The sequence below is a fragment of the Mizuhopecten yessoensis genome, unplaced genomic scaffold, assembly GCF_002113885.1.
Source record: "Mizuhopecten yessoensis strain PY_sf001 unplaced genomic scaffold, ASM211388v2 scaffold739, whole genome shotgun sequence".
Lineage (NCBI taxonomy): Eukaryota > Metazoa > Mollusca > Bivalvia > Pectinida > Pectinidae > Mizuhopecten > Mizuhopecten yessoensis.
Window position 1 is genome coordinate 944,441 of NW_018403697.1, and position 13,912 is coordinate 958,352.

A 13,912-nucleotide genomic window follows, 5' to 3' on the forward strand; every position below is an offset into this window, starting at 1 on the left:
AGACACAATATTATAGGACTTGCACAAGACACAATATTATAGGACTTGCACCCGACACAATATGATAGGACTTGCACACGACACAATATTACAGGACTTGCACAAGACACAATATTATAGGACTTGCAATAGACACAATATTATAGGACTTGCACAAGACACAATATTATAGGACTTGCACACGACACAATATTATAGGACTTGCACACGACACAATATTATAGGACTTGCACAAGACACAATATTATAGGACTTGCACACGACACAATAGTATAGGACTTGCACACGACACAATATTCAAAGAAGGGACGCGTTTGATTCTGTTGAGAATAATTTCCATACGGATTGAACAGGAGTAGGAGAGATAAATGATTGAGAAGATCGTGTGTGGGTCTCTCTCCCTGTGACCTCATCGTAATTACTGTACAAGATGGATTAGCATCCTTTGATACCGAGGTTTGCAATCTCCTCAATCTTATAGATTGAGAATTTAATGTTTTAATCCGGTCAATGATACTCCTCCGAGAAAGAAATCTTCACTCTTTAGGTTCAGAAACGGTAAATTCCTAATATTGTACTCGAATTTGAATAAATTCTACTGAGAAATGGCGACACAATTCTATTACCTTAACACATCAAACTTATTCATCCAAATAGATTTATTTCCAATTTACTCAAAGTAAATGCTGTTTTTCAAGAGATTCACAATTGTAAATTGCTACGAGCAAAATTCTTCGCACACGCGCGCGCGCATACACACGTGATATGCATATGTACTTCATAGGTATTACTATAACCAATGAGAGCGTTACTTTAATCGTAGACTTTCAAAAATATTGTACTTGTAGCTGGCTTGGATGAAAGACTAAATGTATCTGTTTCATTTGTTTTTCATTAGTTTTTCTTGGCTTTCTAAAATGAGATGCTATCAAGTTCATCTAAATACATAACGGCCTTTTCCGGTTCGAAGGGTCCAAGTGTGTTGAAATCGTACATCGACTTCTTTTAAAGACCTATACAGTCTAGATCAATGCTATTTGACCAGTAGATTGCAGTCGTGAAGGGTTATCAATTTTGTCGAATTAATTAAACGTACCTTCTACCAGCTTCCTTCGGGGTTTCGGGTTTCAAATGTGCGATAAACTTAAAGCAACCTATTCTGAATGTGGCGTATTGTGGTAACAGACAGACCGGCCTTAGGCTTTATGAGATAACAAGCTAATGAGTCGGTTTTAAATGTTCAAACAAAAATATGTTAGTTGTAGATAAATGATATTCAGTCTGCAATGTTATCTTGCTTCCTATTTAGTTCTTCTGTAAAATTAACCATGAAGCGTAGATACACTTATAATTCGTTGTTTCATCGAGATTTGCCTTCTGACCAAATATGATGAAGGTATAAGGTTTCTGTAAAATACAACTGAGAGAGAGCTGTTATTTTCTATGTTACTTCTTTAATCGTCCAGGTCTAAGTGACTTGGACGATGGATCGTAACAGCGTTTCCGGGCAGATGAGCATGCGCAGTTGGTCAAGTGAATATATTTAGAAAACAAACCTACCTTTTTAGACAGGTGGAAAGGACCTTGCTCGTTAACGCAATAGTCTTATGTTAAAAGCATTTTGTCACTTGGAGATAATTAACTACACAAAAAATCTCGATCGAAATGTGCCCGAACACCGAAAAAAAAAAAGGATTTCTCCAGCATTGAAAATACAAATGCATACTCAATCACTTGAACGATTTACATTTCAAAGTCGTTAATTCATCTCCTTTCAACAGTTCAATCAAAAGTACTTTCATAGACAGATAGTTTCTAGTAATTAATAAAAAAAATGAAGGAAGCAAATCAAATAAACATTTTGTGAACTAGTTCAAATTAAAAAAAAAAAGCTTTGGATTTAATGTCTTCGTATATTACAGCACACATCCAAAGCCAGATTTTCGTCATCAAAATGGTTGTCACAAGTTATGCAGTTTGAATCTGGAATTTAATTTGTACGAAAAGATCCCTATTTGAGAGAACTGTATTGATGTATGTGTCTGGTATGTATAATAGTTAGTTTTCTGTCACCAAACGTATGATATCTAGATGATTTGGGGATAGTGCTATAATTTAAAGGAAGATTGTGGTAAATATTTCATAAAATCGTCTAGAGTATCCGAGGTTTTTATTGTAGAAGGTAAAAAAGATGATGTAAGGGAGAGTCTTAAAGCATAAAGACACGCATGAACCAATGATAACTAAAGCAGAGGTAAGTTGTAACTATGAAGTGTTGATACTGGTGTTACGCCATATCTATTTGGCCTACTAGGAGACATAGACTAAAAATCCGTCTTTTGTACCAAAGTGAATTGATAAATAGCAATTATGGTTAAATCTTTCTAAGCAGTTAGGGTTTTGAATATGTTTGAAAAACTGATTGTGAAAAAAACCGCGATGCATCGGCACAACGGAATACCCCCGCACTACAACATTAAGTAAATGTAGGTCAATTATGGTAAATTAGGAATAACGAGACCATAACTGGGTGATTATCATAAGTAAATTAGGGATGAACGTGCACCTTTCTTAGTGTATACTATTAAACGTAATGACATAACTTGAATGACTGATGAAGTCAGAATTTAAGACAAAGAAATCGTCAGAATTCTAAAGCTAAAATACACAACACTCACGTCTCCTTGATGAAATTTAGAACTGTTAGAAACGAAGTAATTTACTTAAAACTGGAGACAAAAGAAAATACTTATCAAATCTACAAGCCTCATTTAATGACAAATTCATTCCACATAAAAAATGGTGGATTATTAAAAAACCTATTATGAATTTTAATTAATCTATATTGAATCTAGTTGCCGTGGTTGCAAAGTGGTAAAGGAAAAAGGGAAACTTACACAAAACAACATTAATTTCATGAGGTAATATTGGTTTACGTCTGACATTCTGCTACCACTAGCCCTCCACCACTGGGTCGCCGGTTCGAGACCTGTCGGAGCAGTCGCCAGGTACTGGACGTAGGTCGGTGGGTTTTCTCCGGGAACTCCGGCTTTCCTCCACCATCGAAACCTGGTACGTCCTTATATGACCCTATCTGGTAATAGGACGTTATACACAAACAAACAAATTAAACAAACAAACTATTATGAATCTTGAAAATAGAAACGATGCAGACTCTGATTTAGTTATCGCTAGTGGAATCATATCACCTCCTATTGACAAAGGTGGATATTTTATTGATTGTTCCACATCGATATCTGGTAAATGAAAAAACTGCTGACGATCGACCTATATACCCCAACATAGTTTCCAACAACTGACATGTTTAAACAAGACGTTGCTGACCAACTTCTCATATTAACAAACCGCAGGTCCTGAGAGTGTCTTACGGTCACTAGTGAGACCTCTCTGTATCTTTTTCTACATATGCTACCTTATTTTTGAAAAACGCTAATTTTACACATGAACATAAGGGCAGGGGTGGTAGAAGTGACCCCTCTAAATATAAAGCCATATCTGTAAACTCTAGATTTAGCAAAAGTCTTGAAAACTGGCTTTAAACGCATTTTGATTATCTCTCATTAGAAGACATGATATCATGTTAAAAATCAGTCAGAATTTTTACTTAGAAATTCAACTGTATGCCAGTTATTAATGATATATGACTACATAGTTAAAAATTTAGACAATTGCAACTAGAGAAACTGTGAGCGAGCACGCATTTATATATCCGCTTTTACTTACACTTGCTTTTGAAACAGAAAATAACATTTCAAGGGCCATAACCCCCGGGAGAAAACAATCATTTTTAATGCACATCGCATACCTACATGCATTGAAATTAACAAGGGCCATAACTCCAGAAAATAAAATTGAATCGCAAATGCCTTTCTTTATGCACAACTACACATAGTGTATTTTCAATGTGCATATCAAGTTACAAAATATCCAATCAACGGTTTAGGAGGAGTTGCGCTTGCAAGGGTCATGGGTAGATGGACGGACGGACAGACGTGTTGATTCTTATATAATCATTTAAGGATATGGACAAAACTTTGCTTGCGGATGGGGGGGGNATTTAATAGGGCTTGACACAGTGGTTAGTGTGTTTTTTAATTTTACTAATAGGAGACTGAGAGTGGTTATAGAGGAATACAAATCTAACTGGCTTTAGTTTGATACATGTAAATGGGAATTGTTTGTAATCCTGCTAAAATCGGAACTCTCATCTGCTCAAAGCGGGCTGACTGAGACGTTGCATCCTAATTTAATTTCTAACAACTTAATAATTATGTAGGTTTGTTTTTCAATAGCCATGCAGATTGGTCTAATCATATAAACTATATCTATGAACAGCTTACAGAATAATTAATACACTAAGTTGTTGAAAATACAAAATTTACAAAAAAACACATTATGCATTACATTTATTACTACTAAATGTGGAGCAGGGGCAGATCCTTTCCCGTTCGTACCTCGATAATAGCTGATTTTGGAGCTGGTTGGGTAGTGGCGTTTCTTGTTGAAGCGCTCCTTCTTAATCCGAAGTTATATAATTAGCAATGGTCATAATGGAAACAACCTGCATGGCACCATTTTAAACAGCGGAGTGGTTTCGAGGGGCAACTGAAAGTAGTTATACTGTTCATATATATAATCTGGAAAGTAAACTGTGTATCTAGATATACATGGGAGACAGTAATGACTTTTGACCTACAGTGTATTCTTGCTTGCTATCACGTTTGCCTCAGTTGAATTGACTTTGACACACATTTTTTCAGATAACTATATTGAGGTCCCTCCACACCCTTAAAACATATACGCCATGTCCACCGGGCCTTATGTAACTGGGCCATGTCAACATTTTAGTAAAACAAAATAAACAAAGGTATAAAAATAGAAAAAGTTACGTTACTCGCATCCATTAAAAACCAATATTTCTTGTTGTTTACCCTACATGTACCTTACGTCACATTTTTCTAAAGGCTTGGGTTGATTTACTGCTCTGATGAGTTTTCTTACGGAAGAGATCAGCAAGTATTGGCCTATGAAGATATCGGCTATTTGAGGACGTCGATGATCTAATAACTGTTTTACTAAAGTACATTGTCTATGATATACAGGGGAGCCGGACATGATATACAGACTATGCTCGGCATTTCTCTTCATGCTTGCCCAGACATTTTTGATATTACGAAAGAAATACCAATTTAACGGTAGCAGGAATGTTAATAGCCTTTTTTTCGTTATCATTTCTTTTCAGAAATTGAATCCGGCGTTATGTCTGCAGCACATCACTCTTAAAAGTGCTTCCTTTGTGTGTGTTCGAGTGTGTTATTGTTTGATTGTTTAAAGATTTAAATCAAGACGGAAATAACCTTTTACTTTGCCTTTTATACATTGTACATATTCTATTCGGTCTGATATCTTAGGGAACCTGAACACATGCATGTAAGTGAATGGGAGTACTGTAAACGCGGCGCTTCATTGTAAATACTCCGGCCTTCCACGCAGGCGGCCGGGGTTCGATTCCCGAAGTATACTCGTGGATCAAAACTACACAGAGACAAAACACTCAAATACTTCGAACGCCTAAAACAAGTGTCTTGCGGGCCATTACCGTTTTACGGAAGCAAAGGTGTGTTAGCGTCATTGAGCTTGGAATAGACCGTGTCTATGTTGTGTCATCTGTGCCATCAAGGAGTGAAGCAATACTAAGCTGTAGTATTATTAGTTGTCTATGTGAATGTGAGAGTGTGATTTGTTTTACATATACTCTTGTTGTAAATAAATCATTTACTCTTCAATATTTTTTAAATACTCTGGACTTCCACGCAGGCGGCCAGGGTTCGATTCCCAAAGTCGTCGTACGCTTGGATATTCAGAGAAAGTCTTTTCTCGCACCTCAGACAGAGATATCCCACGTCATACCCCATGCTAGATGTTTCTATCTCGTCCGATCTGTTTTGAACCTTTACGTGACATTTCGCGGAATTTTTACACTGCAATGTATTCATCCGCGCATTAACTGATTGAAATTGACAATTTGCATCATAAATGTTCTATTTTGTCGTTATATGTATAGTTTTGATGTTGTTAGATATTTAATGTTGTAGATAAAATATAATCTACATCGTGAAATACGTTGTAATACATGTAAGGACGGACTACAATTTTACGCGGAAGAAATTCAAATGTAGCTTTTGTAGTGAAGAGGTCATTACCATTTGAGGCCCAAGGAGAGATACTTGTACTTTTAGCAAAATTGAATAGTTCTTTCCGAACAAAAAGGTGCGAGAAAAAAATTCAATTACCTGTAACTAAGTTAGTAACCCTCGACTGAGTTACAGGTAAAATATTTTATTATTCTCCTGCCCACACAACTCGAACAACCCAGGGGGAATATACATTGAACTGGGGTAGATGTTCGGGTATCAATTGAGATGACACTATAAATGATCCCGTTGGAAGCACTTTCCCACTACAAACAGAACACATTACATCTCCAGCACACACGCAGGCATACACACATAAGGAGATATTAGCCAGGTGGCATATGACTAGTAGTTGGCGCCTGATAAGGCAGCTCCTGCAAATTCCTCAAAATTGTATTGATTAATGTATATGCTTATTGTATTAATTGTATATCTATGTACTGTAAAGCGCTTTATAGTGGCTGATAAGCTATGGATAGGGCGCTATATCAAATGTTGTATATTATTATTATTATTATTATTATTATAAAAATAGTCTCGTTGAACCAGACGCTTGATCACTCTCTGTTCGGCGTAGCTTGCGCAGACAATAGGAGTCTGGTTGAACGAGACTATGTATACACACATACATTTCTAGTGTTTGATGTTTCCAGGAAACAGATGACGACAAGAAATATTTCCTTTTTTTTTTTGGATGTTGTATTAGAGAATACCGATGGTAAACGTGCGTTCCGTTCGGAATTCCGGAACTAGCTTGCTTAATAAATTGAGTCAAACATATGTAACCTTTACAAACTTAGCAATCCAAATTAACAAAGTACGTGTCCAATTAGCTAAAAATCCCATGTCAGCCTTACAACGTCGTTAAATCCCGCGGGTGTTTTAAAGGAGCACAGGTGGTGTTGTATTTTTGTGCAGTTTGAGCTTTTGTTCGGTCTTATGGAGTATATATCACCACAAGACATTGCAGGGAATGTAATGTTCCTTCTCGAATTAATTCTTAAATAAGCATTCAAGTTTAGAATGCCACTTTGTTTCATAAGTCCTCTCCACCGCTCCAATAAAACTCCATCCCAAAGTTTATGAAAAAAGTCGAAATTATTTTAAGAAATTTTACAAATTTTCTGTAGTGAATTTACTAACCTTCGCGAAATACTTGAGACGGGAATGTTTTCTAGACCGCATGTTTGTATTAGGTACTAGGTTTGTATGTTTCACGCGCTTTTGCCTGCAATATCGGAAGCGGTCGGCTAAAATGAGGTAAACTACAGATCGCCTCTCTCAAGACAAAAACTCATGGGTACACGATTCTGACTTTTCGTCAGATACATGTAGGTTTGCGAAATCTACCACAGAACTTTCCTATTTCCTATTTTGTTGCCCTAAATTTAAAACTTTTGCTTCCTGGAAATCTTTTGCTTGGTATTAAAAAGTGTGCAAATTTTGTCTGACATTTCAACGTCAGCTTCTTCATTTGTCAAACTGAAAAATGGCAATTTTCGACGCAGACCATTTCGTACTTCTGCAGTACGACATCCTACTACTAAGTTTCGAAAGACTTACGACTCAGTTACGACAGAATAACGACTCAGTAACGAAAGACTTACGACTCAGTTACGACAGACTAACGACTCAGTAACGAAAGACTTACGACTCAGTTACGACAGACTTACAACGTGGTTACGACAGACTTACGACTCAGTTACGACAGACTTACGACCTAGTTACGACAGACTTACGAATTTCGTTCGAATATTAGGTCATCTTGGTCTCTTCGAATCGTAAGAATTTCTAAAGATAGTTTGGCGACTGTCCTACGTCAAACCAACGACAGTTCTACGAATGCTCGACCGTCGCACGTCCTTTCTACGACTATATTAGGGACCTGGCGTAGCCCTGACGTAGTTTGAGCGTTCTATAGTCCTACGAAGCTGATAATCGCAAGTGCGACACTCTCAGAGAGCAGGACACTGTGGTAGGAACGCCATATGACTTGACTTTGATAGCCTTTCACGAGATGTTTACTCTTAACAACACAGATTCTTTATGTGAACGTTAAGTACGCAGCTTTCAAATCCACCTCTCCCCACACCTACATCTAGATCTGTTAACGTTCCTTCTCGTAGCTCCATGACCAACAAACCGCAGGTTTTATGTGAAAGGCTTGAGCTTAAGACAAGGCCATATACGTGAGGGGCATAGAAAGCAGGAAATATCCGTGCTATGAATTATCTGCGGTAACAATTTCTGTTAAAAGAATTGACCTTTTCATGGAAAACAAGATTGAGAAATGTGATTTTAATAATATCTAGCCAGAGACGAAGCGTGCTCGCTGATAACGACCGCACTGATAAAGAAAGTGATATTGTCGTACCGTTTAATAGAATAAATGTACTAAACAAAGATATTGGTAATATAAATGTATTTCTCCACCGGACGAAGGATATTGTATGTCAGTAGGATAGCCTCTGACAGCAGAGCGAAGGAAAGTTCTATAAATGAAGTCTATACAAATATTCGTTACTAGCAGTATCATATTTAATACACGCTAGTTAATCATATACAACTAATGCAAATTAAATTATGAGTTTAATAATTTAGTTCTGTTACTACCTCAGTCGCAGTCGTTTAGATTTTGGTTTGATTATGTTTTTAAGGACATGCTAGGTTTTGGTGGTGGAGGAACCCCGGAGTTCGCGGAGAAAAGCCACCAATCTACGGCCAATACCTGGCGACTGCCCCACATAGGTCTCAAAATTAAACCACGGCCCAGTACTGGCGGAGGGCTAGTGCCGGGTAGCAGAATGTCAGATGCCTTACCACTTGGCCGGCCCCAGTAGTTTAGACAGAGACAATTGCATTTGATCATTTCTCCTAAATTCAGGGGTAATTTGTTACAGCTATAGTTGGACCTAAACTAAGGTGTTCAGAGTAATTTTACCTGTTTTAGGGGTTTAGATCGACTTTCGGTAAAAATGACACCCCCAATGAAGGTAGGAAAGATCTCGATGTCGAAATGTCGACCCCAGTCTACTTTCTTACATCAAAAACAACATTTCTAATTGATCTACGGGAAAATGCTTAGTACCGTTGGAAAGATGGATAATTTATTTTTTAAAACCTCCTATATACAAGTAAAATGTATTCTCCTTCCGCGGACATGAACTCCTTTTCCTCCAAAAACACACTCCATTTCAGAGTTTCAAAGTTTTTCGCAGTAAGCCTGCCACTTTTTTTTTAATATTACTTAGGTTGAGGTCAGCGCGTGCTGAAACATGCAGTGTTGGTTGGTTTAGCAAAATAAAGGCTGTACTTCCAGCCAGAGGGGGCGTAGAATCAAATCTTTTTTGGACCTTTTTTTGCTGAAAATCATAAAAATAATTGTGAAATGCACTAATGTAGCGGTTCCTGACTTGGAGCATGTATATTTTATAGTTAAAGTGTCAGAGTGTTTATGTGTTTAATTAATGAATATGAGTAATTGCCATATTCAATACAATATTAGCAGATTACGATATTTTTTTTTTTTTTTTAAGGGGGGGGGGGGGGGGGGGGGGGCGTACGCCCATTACGCCCATTACGCCCTATCACCTGGACCCGCCATTTTTATTTAATCAGAGTTACATCACAGACTTAGATAATCTAATTCCGTGGTTACATTAAGTTATATTACAGTACCTAACCAACTTCTCTAGAATCAAGCATTCAGAACACTTTGGTGGCTTTTTGATGGAGCGCAGCGGATCCGGAGTCGAGCAGCGGACCGGAGTCACCCGAGGTTTGCCGGTTGTGAATCAGGTGCCAAATGAAAATAGGCCTAAACGTTTCATTTATCAGGAATGGAAATATTTCTCATTTGATAATTGAGATAATAACATATTTTGCTGACTCATTGATTCAGATTACAAGCGTCCGATTAGCATACGACATTTGCATTGTTCCCGACGGCACGTGCAGTGGATGGAAGATGATATGTTCAACATCAGGTTTGTTATTGATGTTCAGTATGAGCGCTGACAATGCCTATTGTCATCGTCTGGCCAGCATGCGTGACCTCAGGCTCTGCCTCACTCTGATAATGTTATATAAACATGTTGTTTGATTTCTTCTTAAAGGGAATCCTTAAGGATCCCTGTCCTACTTCAGGTAAAACACGTCTCCAAAAGGATCCCCGTCCAACTACAGGTAAACACATCTCCTTAGGGATTCCTGTCCCACCACAGGTAAAACACATCTCCTTAAGGATCCCTGTCCCACTACAGGTAAAACACATCTCCTTAAGGATCCCTGTCCTACTACAGGTAAAACACTTCTCCTTAGGGACCCCTGTCCCACTACAGGCAAAACACTTCTCCTTAGGGATCCCTGTCCCACTACATACAAAACACATCTCCTTAATGACCCGTGTCCCACTACAGGTAAAACAATTGCCTCCTTAAGGATCCCTGTCCCACTATGGGTAAAACACATCTCCTTAAGGAGCCGTGTCCTACTACAGGTAAAACACTTCTCCTTAGGGACCCCTGTCCCACTACAGGCAAAACTCTTCTCCTTAGGGATCCCTGTCCCACTCCATACAAAACACATCTCCTTAATGGCCCGTGTCCCACTACAGGTAAAACACATCTCCTTATGGATCCCTGTCACACTACAGGTAAAACACATCTCCTTAAGGATCCCTCTCCCACTACGGGTAAAACACATCTCCTTAAGGATCCCTGTCTCACTACAGACAAAACACATCTCCTTAATGACCCGGGTCCCACTACATGTAAAACAATTGTCTCCTTAAGGATCCCTCTCCCACTACAGGTAAAACATGTCTCCTTAAGGATCCCTGTCCCCCTACAGGTAAAACACATCTCCTTATGGATCCCTTTCCCGCTGCAGGCAAAACACATCTCCTTAATGACCCGGGTCCCACTACATGTAAAACAATTGTCTCCTTAAGGATCACTGTCCCACTACAGGTAAAACACGTCTCCTTAAGGATCCCTGTCCCACTACAGGTAAAACACGTCTCCTTAAGAATCCCCCTCCCACTACAGGTAAAACACATCTCCTTATGGATCCCTTTCCCGCTGCAGGCAAAACACATCTCCTTAATGACCCGTGTCCCACTACAGGTAAAACAATTGTCTCCTTAAGGATCCCTGTCCCACTACAGGTAAAACACGTCTCCTTAAGAATCCCCCTCCCACTACAGGTAAAACACATCTCCTTATGGATCCCTGTCGCACTACAGGTAAAACACATCTCCTTAAGGATCCCTGTCCCACTACGGGTAAACACACATCTCCTTAAGGATCCCTGTCCCACTATGGGTAAAACACATCTCCTTAAGGATCCCTGTCCCACTACAGACAAAACACATCTCCTTAATGACCCGTGTCCGGGCCACTACAGGTAAAACAATTGTCTCCTTAAGGATCCCTCTCCCACTACAGGTAAAGCATGTCTCCTTAAGGATCCCTGTCCCACTACAGGTAAAAAACGTCTCCTTAAGGATCCCTCTCCCACTACAGGTAAAACACATCTCCTTATGGATCCCTTTCCCGCTGCAGGCAAAAAACTAGAAAAGTTTACCGCTGGGTTTGATCTGTCAACATTTGTCCACTTGAAGTGACTTCCAGTGTGTTCCCCATGCGGGAAACTCTTCTGGGAAATTGAGGTCGCATACTATCTACAAAAATATATTAGTAAACCCGTAACATATCTATTTTGTTACATTTTACCAGTGACAGTCATCAGGAATTTTCCGTTGGATAAAATCTTTTATCTTGACACTGCAGTCAAAATATACAAAATGTTATATCTTCACAAGGAAAGATATCATTCTCAATATTATCCAATCAGAATGGTAATTTCTCTTCAATGCAAAGGTTTCTAGTTCTGATGAAGCGATAGCGAAAATATTAGTGGCTGTTTTGTTCTACTTTTGCAACATAATTTATAGCATTTTCTTAACTTAATACACAATTGTTATATTTTTGTGTGGAAACCTTACCAGGTACAGCAGCAAACGACAGAGTAATGCGTTGAGTAACCCATTCAAAATGGCGCTCTACATTGTTGTCAAGCGTGTCATCATTAAAACCAGACATCAAACATTACGATTCAAATTCCCGCACTTAATTTTGATGAAGCAGTATTTGCTTCGCGGTACTTTAAAAAATCTATCAAAAAGTAATTAATGATTTCCCCGTTGAACACATGATATAGATTTCACCCGTTTAAAACAATTGCAATTACAACCAGAAAACTAGCGTTATGGCGGAGTTGTTTTCGTAGAAGACTATAGAGAGATAACAACTTCGTTGACAAGTAATCCTCCACCAAATATTGAAATTTTATGTAAAATTCAATTAAAAAGGAGTTATAACTGATACTTTAACCCAGAAGACATTTAATAGTTTATCAAAAAGTGCATTATCAAATAAAATCTTTGTGAAAAAAAACCGGCAAGCATAAATAATATTTTTTGCGTACGTCATGTACTGTACATATTATCTCTCTTAGGAGGTGACGTTATTGCCAAATTGTTGACATTTAAACATGTAGTTTAACAATGCACGATTTCGTGCTTTTGGAAAATTATGGAGTGACAATAGATATTATGTGAGGATATTAAGCTTGAACAGAATATTTTGAACTTTAAAGTTAATGCCATTAATATTCGAAGAATGAATTCAAGTGTGCTTGAGGATCTGTTCCTCGTGGTTGTTGGACTTTCAGTAATTAAGTTATTTTCGTATAAAGATCTGGTGTCCAGCAGCTTTGTTGCATTTTCTTGTTTTCTTTGCTTATTGATAGATTTGGATGGGAGTTGACATGCAGAAATAGCCAAAACATGGTATTTTTGGACGGGAGTTGACATGCAGAAATAGCCAAAATGTGGTGTTTTTGGATGGGATTTGACATGAAGAAATAGCCAAAATATGGTGTTTTTGGACGGGATTTGACATGCAGAAATAGCCAAAACATGGTGTTTTTGGACGGGAGTTGACATGCAGAAATAGCCAAAATATGGTGTTTTTGGATGGGATTTGACATGCAGAAATAGCCAAAATATGGTGTTTTTGGACGGGATTTGACATACAGAAATAGCCAAAATATGGTGTTTTTGGACGGGAGTTGACAAGCAGAAATAAAAGCCTCCGCAAGTGGCAACCTAAAATTCATTTCTACGATTGAACACCTGTAAGACAATGTTTAAGCATTCCGAATATTTGTTTTATTCGTGCATGGGGAGGCTTTCAAAAACTAAACAGAGTTCAGTAAATTTGCTTCAATTAATGGACAATTTTTAGCATAAATAGCACACAATGGACGATATTCACACATTTTCTTGTGAAAAACAGGGGTTATTATAATTACCCCTTTATGGGATGCAATATCTCCTTCACTGTCGAATGGATTTGAAACAGGGCCTGCTGCCTCAGTGTTCTTAATGAAAATCCTGCATATTTACAACTTTTGGCTGTGGTACAGTACAGTGATCCTTAGATAAGCCACTTGCTCCAAACTTCAGGTTAAAGTCTGAAGTCAGGTAATTATATAATCAGTCCCTGGAGTACATCCCTTGTGTTGGGTTCATATTGACTATTATGAGCTACGTATACTGTACTCCTTATCTGTCCATGTTCGGTCCTCAGGACCTTCAGTCCCTCCGGTTGATAGCAGGACTCGCAGACTGA